The 13,545-nt window shown below is 45.9% G+C and overlaps 1 protein-coding gene across 9 annotated transcripts in view; it reads left to right on the top strand.

Moving 5' to 3' along the window:
- The window catches only part of APBB2 (amyloid beta precursor protein binding family B member 2), a 393,847-nt gene that overhangs the window by 159,332 nt on the left and 220,970 nt on the right, over positions 1 to 13,545 (top strand). The window contains exon 1 of one of the 9 annotated variants that reach the window (XM_059721651.1): positions 8,926 to 9,029. The exons of the other annotated variants lie outside the window; for them this stretch is intronic. The gene's annotated coding sequence lies outside the window, so the exon portion shown is untranslated. Of the gene's footprint in view, positions 1 to 8,925; positions 9,030 to 13,545 lie in introns of those variants that run through there. 9 annotated transcript variants of the gene reach the window in all.

The raw sequence follows: 13,545 nt of genomic DNA, 5'->3' as shown, positions 1-13,545 counted from the left end.
TCTGTACCCCTGCCTGACTCCACTGCTGGCCACGTGCACATGGTGCTCCTCTGCATCCTGCTGCTCCCAAGCGGCCCCTTGCAGGCTGGAACTCTGCCAGCCTGCAAGGGGACACCTGTGATTTCTGGCATTTTGTCCTTTAAAGGGGAAAATCTGCGATTTTAAAGGAGAAAACTCACATTTTTATCTGTTAAAGGAGAAACCTGCATTTTCCTGTGGTGAACGGAAAACCTGGATCCCTGTTCATCGCATTTCAGGATCAGGCTTTGACTCAATTGCCTATCTGTAAAATAGGACAGGAGGACAGTACCTGAGCCCTGTTTATTGTAAAACACTTCAGTGTCATTGATATGATTAGGTAAAGGTAAAGTCTCATTTTTATGCATTTCTATTTATTCTGTTCTAATTGTGATAAGTATATTTCTGTGAAAGATACCTCTGTCAAGACCTCTATCCACAGAGCAATATTAGCATGGATGTAGCAACAGCACAGTCTTTTCAGAAGTCCTCATCAGTGTTTTTCCTGCATGCCCTAGAGGGACCCACTACTATCACTAACAGAGTCGTTCAGTTTCCATGACCATTTTGGTGATTCTGCTGGGACTGGCGACAAAAACACTGGCTGAGATGGTAATGGTTTTTGTTTTTTTGTTTTTTAACCTAGCCACTCGGAATGGAACTGAAGCTATCAATTCGTGTCACAAAAACTGATGCTTACTTTCAGCCAAGGCCATTTTGAAACAGTGACCCCCCGCTCCGGGTAGTTCATATAAATGATCCTTGTGGTGATTAGTCAGTAGGAAGATATGGAGAAGTTTGCCTCTGTTACCTGTTCAAATGAATCTCGTAATAGTAGTTATCATAAGATAATTCTCTGTGAAATATATGGATTTTCTCTTCACTTTCTAATGAGCCCACATCTTATTAATTTGGGCTGAAATCTACCTCTCTATGTAGTTACTGCCCTTTATCAGTGTGGAAAGGAAACTTAACCTTGGTGGTGTTATCTACATTTACTTTTCTCCAGATAAATGGATGACTTCTGTTTCCTGTCAACTGAAGAGTTCTTTGAACAGGAAAAAATATTCTTCCAGAAAAATGTCTGCTGTTGCATCATATTTAGTGCTGGAAATACTAGTTGTTTGTTAATGGAAAATATTATTCACAAAATCAGTACAGCATGACTCTAGAGCTTGACTTGCATCCGATAGAAGCAGCACACAAATAGATGGATGGAAGGCAATCAAGCTCTAGGGAGATTCTTGCGATCTGCCTGTACTACTGCTTCAGGTAAATGACAGTCAGGGTTCTCTTTGGCTATATTTAATGTTTTGAACTTTCTAGCTGTAACACATTGGCCATAGTACAGTTTTGCCACTGAGGGAAGATGTAGCTATGATGTAGAATGTGGCTCAAGCATTTTCACTACCTGGTACTTCTTCCTTTCAAACAAAGTAAATTGCTTACTGTACCAGTAGGGTTCTTTCAAACAAACAGGACAGCAAACCAGATCTCACGGGAAAACCTGGAAAGGGAATTTAAAAACAAATTGCAAGTCACTGACCACTTGCTTAATCTTATAGTTTGCATTCACTAAACCAGGGACAGGCAATTATTTGGGGCAGAGGGCCACTTACCCAGTTTTGGCAGGCTGTCGAGGGCTGCATGGGTAGCCCCGCCCCTTGACAGGTGCCCCGCCCCCTGGTCACCATCTTGGGACCAATGTCCCAATGTCTTGGGACCAGTGTCCCAGGGCCAGCACCGGTGGGGCCCAGAGCAGGGCGCAGGCTAGCAGGGGTCTGTGGAGCCGGGTTGGGCTGTACCAGCAGGGAGAGTGGGGAGCTGGCTTGGCTTCATACAGCCCCTGCCAGCTAGGGCCCCACGCTCCTGCCACCCTGCTCCGGGCCCCACCGGCACTGGCCCCGGGACGCTGGTGCGGGCCCTGTGCTCCCACTGGCTCCCTACCCACTCACACCCAAGTGTCCCCAAGCCCCGTGGTACAGGCGGGGGGCGGTGCACAGCTCTGACCCCCTGCTTGCCGGCAGGGAAGAAGCTGGTTCTGAGCACGGGGAAAAGTGGACCCTTGCTCGCTTTTTTTTTTTTACGGGAACCAAGGGCAGAGAAATATTAATTTTCTACATTTTTTTTTTTTTAGGGGCCCTGCAGGCCGGATGGAATAGCCTCGTGGGCCAGATGTGGCAGTGGGCCGTATTTTGCCCACTCCTGCACTAAACTCAGCTTCTGTCTTTCTCAAGGTTAATGCAGAACTCTCACATAGATTAAAACACAGTTAAAGTCATACAGGATGTGTGACGCCCTGACCCTGGATGTGGCCAGGGGTGCTTTTGAAACCACACTTCTGGGATGCTGTCACACCTTTAGGGGTGCTCTTCAACCTCAGAGTCCTCTCTGATGTTTTCTGACTGACCACTGAGATGTTCCAGAGGTCACTTCCTGGATCATTGGTGCCTCAGCTATTATACTGCCTTACCTAGGTCTTGCCAGCTCTCAGCAGATGGAATTTTGCCAGCTAGAAGAATTCCACACTTGTCTGGTCATGCATTTAGAAAAGATGGATACCCCCTTTCAGAGAAGAGGCCTGCCTTTATGGTCTGATGCTCTGAAATCATACTTATACTGGCAATAAGTTAGTTATACAAGATAAGAAAGAAGATATATTATAAAAACAAGCATAAACATAAGAAATCAGTAACCATATGTTTAAGATACATAGAGGTACGAGAATGAACAAACGAAAAGAAATATCAGAACAATAACCTGTTTTTACCCTGCACTTTAAATCCAAGAATTCACTTTCTGTTCAGTCCACTAACCAAAGGACTCTAGTTTGTCCTGGCATAGGGAAACACTAAAGACAAAGACTTGTTCTCCTGCCAAGGGTTAAGTATAGTGTCTTTTCTGCATTAACATGCATTATCCATTGGATTCTTGGGGGAACCCATAATAACACCCCCCCCCCCCCCCGAAGTGCAGGTTCACCAGACTAAAAGTCTTTCTGATCTAATTATGACCCACAGAATATTTGCACCCTTTCAAACATGACAATTACTAGTCCAGTATCCTAAAGATGCTTTTTCTCACTTAATTTCCCCCGCTCTGAGAAATGTCCTTCTAGTGTTATTTTTAGGGGTCTGTTCCTTTGAAATAGAAATTTATCGTGATATGAAAGGGCCTGTTTGATGACTAAAGAAACTCACATCAGACTCTAAGTCTTAGGGATCTCTTACATTATTATTTTGGCTTTGAGCCTCTCCCAGGCATGAAAATAACTCTTATTTAGGGAGCTGCACTTGACACTTGTTATAATGCGCAATCCTGTCCTGTTATAGCATAAGGAATACATTTTATATCAAATGTGAGAAAGCATAAGGATGATACAGTGAATGCAGCTTAATGCCCCCTATCAGTATAATTCCATACTAGTAAAACAAGCTCAAAAAGCATGCATGAAACCCCACAAACACCTTAAATTATACTGGAGTCTGTGATAGCGTTCAATACCAGAAAACTTGTTCTTTCTGCAGATACAGTTTTTTAACACCATGAAAATGTATTGGCTTTTTCTTAATGGAATTTTTCTGCATTAAATCCTGGAAAGATGAAACCAACATGTAAATTATAATCTGAATACCATACTGTAACTAGTGACTTGGTTTTTAAATTCAGTTTTGTTTTTTTTCCAAGAGACAGTGGATATTTTTCTTTTTCTTGCATGGATGCATCATCCCTGCAAACAAGTCATTCCTTCTAAGTTCATATCTTATACAGGTCATGTGGTAGGGAGTGCAGATAGCAAAGGAAGGGGGCACAAAAAGTCCTCTGTGACTCTGTGCTCTTTATATTTAAAACAATTTACTCTGTGTTAAACTTTTGATTAAATGATTACAGAACATTAAATATATAAGATCTGATTCATCACCATATTTGGGTTATTTTATGCTAGTGATTTCAATTGACTTGCATCAGCATGGAACTTGAATAGCACCGGTGAATCAAGCTGATAAAGTGTATTGGACTCCTAAAAGAATGACTGAAGGTTCACCCTAACATGTCTGGTGCATGTTAGAAATATGATTGTGAAGAAAGAAAGAAGACTTTGGCTCATGCTATGGTCATCTTCAAAAGAAATCCCTTTCATTGAAAGGTTATAAGGAAAAACAATCATTGTGACAAATTTTCTAGCCTAGTTGTAAGATGCTAAGATCTCAGTGGGCACATTTACATGTGCAATTAATATAAAGCAATAAACACTGGAGTTTACTTCTGTTTGAATGTGAGACTGGGACCACAGCACATTGAATCAGGGGACCACAGCACAATTCACAGGGGACTTGGGGGGCCAGCCTGCCACTCCGGAGCAGCTCCCCTTGGCCCAACATGCTGTGGAGGGGCTGACTGGGGCACGAGGGTTCTTCAGTCCACTAACAGGGCCACAGTCTATGGTACAGGGCTAGCCAGCAGGCAGTCCCCACACTGAAGCACCTTTGTGCCCCAGCCAGGGCAGCATCTACAAGTGTGCTAGTATGGACTTTTTTAATCTGCAGCAAGATAGTACAGGCAGTCTTCAACTTATGACTTTCTGAGTTACAATGAATGGCACTTAACACATTTATAAATTGACACCCTGTTTTGACCTTCTGACATGGGTTTTAACTTTACAACGCTGGATACAGCTGCGTCCAGTTGGTAAGTCTGGTGTGGTAGAAGGGGAGCGGGGAACAAAGGGGTGTGGTGGGGCAGATCAAGGTGCCCCCATGGTGAGGGAGGGGCTCAGGCAGGGCAAGTTGCTCTTCTGGAAGTTCCTGCCACTTGTTTGGGGGGGGCAGGGGGGACAGAGTATCCGGGTCTGCGTGCCCCTGATTGCCCAGCCAGAAGGCATAGCCCCCACTCCCAGTGCAGCCCTGCCTGCTTCGCCCTGTGCAGATCTGGGGCCCACCCATGTCCTCCCAGATGAGTGGTGGGAACAGCCTGTTAAGCAACTTGCCCCAGCCCCTCCCTCACTGTGGGGGGCGGGGGTGTCTGGATCTGCTCCCCCATACCTCAACCCTTCCTCCTCCCCTTCCACTTAAACAGATTTACCAGCTGGATGCAGCTGTATCCAGCATCGTAAAGGAACCAATTCCCAATTTATAACATTCCTATGGGAAAATTAGTTTACTCCAGGCTAATAAGAGTAAGCTCTGCAGTAAACCTTGTGTAGATGTGCCCAGTCTTGACCTGTGGCAGTATGTCTTAACTGTACGCCCTATGAAATAAATATGAGAATACAGGGCTGAAGAGACTTCCCAATACTTGAATCCAGTACACTGCTGCTGCAGGTAGCCTTGTCATTTAATTCCAGTAATATATTTACCAGCTTTCACCTTGAAACTAGCTGGGTTTCTTGTGTTCATTATTTGTATTCACTGGATCATAGGAAAGTAGGCCTAGAAGGAACCATACAAGGTCATCTAGTCCAGCCCCTTGGTCAAGGCAGGACCATTCCTGCCTAAACTGTCCCAGCCAAGTGTCTGTCCAACCTGCTTTTAAAAACTTCTAAGGACAGAGATTCCACAACTTATTTATAATTGCCCTTCAAGTATTAGAAGCTGGTTATTAAATCCCAATATTTTAAATCTTCAGCTCTTTCAGTTTTTCCTCATCAGTCTTGCTCCCAGGGCCCTAATTGTTTTTATCACTCTACGCTGAACTCTCCAATCTCTCTACACCTTTCTTGAGGTATGGGGCCTATAACAGGACTGCTGTTACAGTCCTGTCACTCCTGTTCTGTCCTGTTCTAGGGTCCTCTCCCTTCCTTCCCACCTGTCACACCTTGATGTTCTTAGTTAATTTTGGAAAGGGAAGCTGCCCAAAGGCCCTAGAGCAAGCTTGTCCAACATATGGCTCATGGGCTGCCATGTGGCCTGCCAAGCCATTTTCTGTGGCCAGAGGTCACTCGCTCAGGAAAGCAGGTGGAGGAAGGGAGGGGAGCTGCTTATCCCCACGGGGCCGGGCTCGTGTGATCTCCCATGTCACGTGAGCCGGGTCCCACCGCTGCCCTGAGGGCTGCGCGACGCGGGGCTGCCCCAGATGTGCCTGACAGGACGAGCTCAGGACAGCACCTGCTTTTAGTTGTCTCCAGCTTGGCCCCTTGCCCCTGGTGTCCTGCCCACCTCCCAGGACCTGCTGGGCTTGGCAGCTGTGGGGCAGGAACAGGGCGCAGCGCCCAGCACATGCAGTTGGCAGGGCAGCCCTGGGGGGACCTCAGCAGGCAGGAGCCAGCATCTGCCAGGCCCCACGCTCTGGGCTCGCAGCGCTGAGGCCACCGGGGCTGTGTGCGCTGGCGGCCGGGCACCGTGGTGAGCAGGGCTGTGTGGGCGGGCGAGTGAGGGGCTGCGGTGCAGCGGCCACCTCACTCCGGCCCCCCTTGGGCAGCGCCAGCTCTATCTGGCCTGTGGGGCCCCTAAAAAATTTAGAAAATTAATATTTAGCTGCCCCTGACTGCGTGTCATGCGGTCCTCGATGGCTTGCCAAAACTCAGTAAGCGGCCTTCTGCCCAAAATAATTGCCTGTCCCTGGTTTACAGTCTCCAGGTCAGGCTCCCTCGTTGGCACAGGCCCTGGGTTTATATTCTACCCCAAACGCTTCCCCTTTTTTTGGTTAGGTGATTTCTCTCTGCCACTTGAAAGGGGAGTGGGGGGGTGGTTTTTTTTTTTTTTTTATCAGGGCTTGACATCTGGTTTCCATTGGAGTTTATAATCACTGTTCCAACTGTGTTATTGTCTGGCTACTCTCTGCCCTATTGTCCTATTGCAGCATAGCTACCCCAGCAATTGGCACTAAGGGTGCACCATTATATTGATTAGCTATTGGATCGGCACCAATAAAAGGAGAAAGTATGTTATCGGTTATTGGCTTTTTTGGTTATTGTAGCCAATAATTATGGCCATGTGCCCGGAGCACTCAGGTTAGCGCAAGTCTGGTCCCTGTACCCTGCCACCAGCCTGAGTCCATGAGAGACTACAGGTCCTGGCAAGCAGCTGGAGGGGGAGGGGGTGCCAGGAAGCATTTGCAGGGCACTGCGCTCAGCAACAAAAGGACTGTTACTGGCTCCTGCTGCTGTGATGGCAACGCTGTGCGTGCCGCAGAGGCCTGAGCATTGGGACTGTGCAACAAATACACGTATTGTACCTTAGTGGATTAAGTCCCATTGGAAGAAGTAATAAAATCAGTCCCTCTACAAGGATGTTAGAATACTGCAAAAAACATAGGATGATAGATAACAGTTTTTTTATCAGGGAAAAAAAGGAATAAAAAGTGACTAAACGTGCCTTCATGAAGGACTTCTCAGAAATGGAAAAAGAGTTGGCAACCAATAAGAATATTCAGGTTTTATTTATGATAAAGGCAGCTAAGAGACAGAATATTAATCTGAGCCATAGTAACTAAATCAGTAGTGCTCAAGCTTTTGGCCCTTCAGGCTGAATGAGTGGTTTGGGGTGGGCCCTGCATCAAATTGGCCTGGCATCATGCACCTAGATTGGTTCCCATCTTGCGTTGGCCCAGCCCTGCACACCCAGTTTGGGCCCCGTAAGCCTAGACTGGGCCCTGCATGCACTGCCTTGGCCCAGTCTTGTTTGCCCTGGATTGGGCCTGCTACCCCAATTAGGCCTTATCCTGCTTTGGCCCAGCCCTGCATGCTGCATCAGAGCTCATGCTGCCCTCGGCTCTCTGTATCCAATCTAGTGTGCAGGGCCAAGCTATCCAGCCTGCAGTGCTTCCCACTGGATATTTGTCAGTGGGGGAGTGGCAATTAATACTACCTTGCTTCCTCCCCTTTGCCCCCCCAAATTTCTGGACCCATGAGTAGCCCTGTGGGACCAATTATATGATCTAGCTCATGGGTTAGGGGTTGAGCATCCCTAGCTAAATGAAATAAGAAGTTTTTAAAAATATATATTCCAGGGGAGAAATAGACTTATAAAAATAAGGTTACCATATTTCCAGTTCCAAAAAAGAGGACATCTGTGTGTGTGGGGGGGTGACCCACACTCCTGACTCTCAGCCCTCTGGCCCTACCCATGCCCCTCACTCCCAATCCACAGCCCCCAGCCATGCCAGTGCACCCCATTCCAGGCTCACAGCTCCCTACACCCCCCGCCCTGCTGGTGTGGGCCCCCAGCTTTCCTTATCAGAACTGGGTGGGAACATGGCGGTTGTGGTGGCTCCAGCTTGTGTGGATGGCAGCAGAGCAAGTCTGGCCCTGGCACAAGCTGGAGGAAGGAGGAGGGGAGGCCTGTGGCACCCCCTGCCCAGGATTGTGGGGCTTTCACGCCATATCAGGCAGCCTGACTATGGCCCTCCCTGAGCAGTGTCTCCCAGGCACCCTGCCATAGCGAGCGGTCCCAGTGCCACTGACCTGGCCCACCTGTGCAGCTCCATACCACCCCCTTCCCCCAGGGGCAGGCACCTCCCCTCTACCCCCCATGCCCTGCTGCAGCCTCAGCACCTGGCCACCATCCCCCAGCACCACCAGGTACCTGATTTCCCCCCACTCCTTGCACCCCCCTGTTGCACATGCGCATGTGCACACGACAGTCCCCCAGACCTGGCCCTCCAACCCCCACTCTCTATAGACTTGCCTGAATCCAGCTGTCAGGGCTGGTCCCACCACCCTGCCTGCCTAGCTGTATGCCGGGGGGGGGTGTGTGTGTGTGTGTGTGTGTGTGTGTGTGTGTGTGTGTGTGTGTGTGTGCGCGCGCGCAGATGCACGTGGTGCCCCCTGCCTGCAATCGCCCCAAGCTGCCAGCCTGCAAGGGGAAACCTGTGGTTTCATCCTTTAAAGAGGAAAATCCACGTTTTTTCACAGCAAACAGAAAATTTGGATCCCTGGTGAACACGCATGCTGCTAGGGCAATCTGGGAAATGCAGTTCTACTAGCAAAATTCTGGTTACTTACTCCTATTTAAAAAAAACTGCCTGGATGGAGATTGGAGGACCCAAAAAGAGGACATGTCTGGGAAAATCTGGTATGGTAACCCTACTTATAAATATGTGGAGAAGGGGATGGTTGAGGGATTGACCTTTTCTTAATAGAATAAGTTTTCAGGCAAAGAAAATAAGGATAGCAAAGAAGTTTGAGTTAAAGCAGAAAGTAAGAATCTGATGCAATAGCTGAGGTCTCTTTGTACTGCCAGTTCTTGAAAAAAGGGGCATTAGGAATGTGTGCATGGCTTACAAGGAGGATGGGTAGTGTTATCCTGTCAGGCTGCATGGGAGAGGAAGAAATGCATCTTAAATGAAAGAGGCATGGCTTAAAAATATTGGAATAAGTTTAGAAATAGCCATTGATGTTATTTCTTAGATGAAGAGGAATAATGCATACAGATCTTTAACACACTTTTTCAAAAACTGCAGACCCTCAGTGGCAGCAGGATTTGTGGCAGGGAAAAGCATTGTGCTTCAATGAGCAAATAGTTTGGATAGAGAGAGAGAGAGAATCTCTGATTTCTGCTCACTGTGCTTGATGCAGGGAACATTTGTCTCTCCAAGTTTATTTCTTGATGGCTGATTTAGTAATTTTGCTACCAGTTTAAATTCACTGCCACTGGTGCTGGTAGGCATTTGACATTCTGGGCTGCTGCTTTGGCAGATAAGCTGGTGGAATTAGAACCAAAAGAAAGTATCAGAAGCAGGTTTACTATGTACATTTTTACTTTTGTATGGCTGATTGCACAGCCAGGATGAAGGCTGAAATTTTTTTAATGGCTCTCTCTAGCTGAAATTTTTGCTACAGTTGGCTTAATAACACAGAACAGCCATTCTTCTGTAAAAGCCTGTGGTTAGGGGCATGCTTTTAAAGCAAGGAAAGGCATTCCCTGCAACCACAGTCTCCATTATGAATATTTGCTGACATTCACAGAAAAGAAGGCTTGTTAGTGAAAAAGTTTGTGATGGGATGGTAAATTTTCATAAGAGTATCAGCCAGGGTGTGTCGGAAATAAGAGGCATAATAAGCAGAGTTTGTACTCTGGGCAAACCCCGTGGGAGAGCAAGGGGAGATGGGGAGGCAGAGAGGAATCCAGTGATTGCCAAAGAGGCAAGGGTTGGACCCAGGAGTCTTACCTATGTTGTGGACTCGAACACAGTTCCCAGCTGCTGCCACCGCCTCCACCACCATCACACTGCAGCATGGTTTGCTTTCCTTGGCTGTTGCTCTCACAGCAGCAGTACTGTGTCTGTGCTGTGCACTTGGATGCTGCTGTAAGAGCAATGTTGGGCAGTTGCTTTTGCTGCCGAAGCGTGGCATGTATTGGGGCGGGAGTGATTCTGGCATTCTGCTCTTCCACCTGTAGTCACACTGTTGGCTTGAAATTTGATTTCTCAGGCAGTTTTCCCAGCTGGAACACTGCAAGTGATTTTTTCATGTAGCCTCTTGCTCTGATTGTCATATAGCCTGAAGCCACATTATGAGAGAACGTGGTTTTGTAAAATTATATTCAGCATGATTATGTTTGTGCATCTGCATGTAATTTGTGGGCTTCTGTTTTCCCCATATCTTGCTCAGCAGACATATGTTATGTAGGGCTACTGTAACATACGCAGTAGAGGCTCTCAGCATATGTTCATGATGTCACAAAGCCTTGAGAGAGAAAATATTTCGAAGGGGACTTTCTGCCAAAGGCAGCATGTCTGATTGACCTGAATGCTACACTTCCCTGCATGGGCTATGCTGCTTGTGAATAAACAAATCGACTGTCATAACATCAAGAACTTTTGATAATTAATGCAATTGCTACTCGATTAAAAACTGAGTGACACTGTTTGTAAACAAAGCAAGTGCAAGGGGAATACTTGTAATATCTGTACTTGTGCCTTTTAAATTCATGATGTCACATGATTAATTTTCTGTTTGTTCTCAATGACTGAAATCTAGAAGTGAAAGCTGTCTGTTTAAATCCATGGTAAAAGTCCCTTTGACTTCAGCAAGGACAGGATTTCACTTTGTATGTCTAATTCTTATGATGCAGCTACTGTAGTAACAATGCCTCTTGAGATGCATTACTAAACATAGGGCAAAATTATCTCTTATGCACAATTCTTTTATTATATATGAATATATGACAAACTATTTCAATGTCTGTATAAACCTTTGAAGGCATCTAAGATTAAATTAACTGCTGCTAACCTCTACTGAAGTTAATGAGATGTCTAATACTTAAAATAGCAGCAAACGTGACCCTGTCCTTTGTGTCCTGGAAATACACGCAGCATACTTTTGGGTCAGGTCAGCAGAAGCTTTTATTCAAAAGAAACTACAGCTGTAGGGGGGATTCCAAAGTGACATGGATTTCCCAAGCACTTGGAAGGGGTTCCCCCCCCCAAGAGCAAAATCAGGAGGCTTATATACTTTTTAACAGTTGCTTACAACTCACGTGATCATATAGTGAAATTAGCATGGAAAGCGGCTATAATATTACTTCATTATTTCTTTGCTGTAATCAGGATGGGAACTAATGGGGGAGGCGAGGTTAGTTCACAAACCTCCTTCTTGCACCTGGAAATCAGATTTGTACATACTTTTTTGCTATCTTCAAGGCCGCGGTGAACGAAGCAGTTGCAGAGGAGTTACAAAGAACAAACACTTTCTCTTATCTGTTCTACTATACAGAGCCAGCAATTCTCCACAAAGCGGTTATGTCATCTTATAACTAAAATAATCAAAGTTTAAGGCATATATTTTTTCTGATTCCACATTTGGGATTTAATGATATTTTGGTCTCCCATATTAAACACTGGAAAAAGCCTAGATTAGTTGAGATGCATTTTTCCTCAAGTTGATCAAACACCGAAGCTAGTATTGGTAGAAGGAAATTCTTTTAGCTTTCTTGAAAAATGTAATGAAGAATGAATAGATAAAAATGCTGCAACAAACTGGGCAAGGAATTAGTTTATGAAAACAGCAGGGTTAGAAGGAATAATGACCACACCAGTGAAACTCCAGGGAAGAGCTTCTTTCAAATGGACTTTATATCCCTGTTAACTGTGGTGACTGATGGTGGAGAGCTTTGTCATTGGGACTATTAATAAAACACTGGCATATAGGTAAAGTGCATACCACCTTTAGGTGCTCACTACCATTGCCAGCCTAAAATAATATTCTTTAAGTATGTTTCAGTTGTCCTTCAGTACTTGTTTACATTGCATGTCTAAGGCTGTCTTCATCACCTGAAAATGCTTATTTGTATTCCAGGGAACTAGGGTAAGGTCATCTTGGAAGATCAGAAATTACATCTTGGGCATCTAGGGCAAGAGCAACATAATATGTTAAAGAGAAGTAGGAAGCTTGTGATACTCTAGCAAGTACATCTACTTGTAGAGAAGCTTAAGTTACTATAAGGACAAAGTGGTTAAGGAGTAATAAAAATGAAGCCATAAAAAATTAGCTGTTACTCGTAATTATAGGGCAAGTTAGAATTGGTGACATTTGGGGGCAGATCCAGCGGGCCAGCCACACTCCCATCTCCCCCCTTTCTGACCATGCAGCAGGAGCAGCAGTCAGGGACTTCTAACTTCCTGAAGAGGGGAAGAATTCCCAGCAGCTTCCCCTGCCTGGTCAGAGACATGTCCCCTCCCCTTCCATTTCCTTCTCCCTTGCCTACCATTGCTTCTGTCTCTGATGTCCAGAAGCAAGGGGAGCTCCTATCCTGCACCAGCTGGACTGTGTGGAGGCTGGCTTGAGTGCAAGGTTGTAGCAGGGATAGGCAGTTTCCCCCTCTCTTACCACAAGGTGTTCTGCAGCAGCCTAGGAGCAGGCACGGGGAGGTGGAAACTGCCCACTCACTGCTACTGTCCTGGGCTGAGCCCAACCGGGGTGCAGCCTGGCTAGAGCAGGAACAGAGCTCCATTTGCCCCTTAGACAGTAGGGACAGTGGCAGCAGGGGGGAAGGGGAAGGAAAAGACCTCTGAGCAAAAAGGGGAAGGGCGGGGAAATCCTTACCTGTATTTACAACTTCTGAACAGGGTGGAAGGGTGAAAAGAATTTAAAACAGCCCCTTGCATCATTCCAACCAATGTGAGCAGTTTATTGATTAACTGACAAAGCAGAATAACTGCAAGATTAGTGCTAAGAATAAATGTAATCTTATAGGACAGGTCTTGACTGCTGCAAAGGAAAGCTGGCCAGGCTCACAGTCTTCACAGCAAGGAGTTCCTCCAGCTTATCCTGCAGGCAGGCAAACAGTATAGCAGGCATCATGTAGAAGTTCCTCCCAGCCTGTACCCACTATTTATACATGGCTGGTAAGCTTAATATTTAATAAAGTAATCTTAATATTTTAATAAATGATCCCTGATTGGTTTTATTTAGGTTTCTTTGTTTCACTGAAATTTCAAGAATCGGCTTAAACTAGATTTTTTTATGGGACAAGAAGGTGCCCATTAGTTAAAATGTGTATCTTTGAGAAAGTAACAGTGCAATAGGGGAGGGCTTCCTATCTCCTTTCTTCAATGGTAGAATGCTGTTCTAGCCCTGGCTAACAAGGC

The sequence above is a fragment of the Alligator mississippiensis genome, chromosome 2 (assembly GCF_030867095.1).
Source record: "Alligator mississippiensis isolate rAllMis1 chromosome 2, rAllMis1, whole genome shotgun sequence".
Taxonomy (NCBI): Eukaryota; Metazoa; Chordata; order Crocodylia; family Alligatoridae; genus Alligator; species Alligator mississippiensis.
The sequence above is the reverse complement of the archived record's forward strand: the minus strand, read 5'-3'. Positions and strand labels throughout refer to the sequence as shown.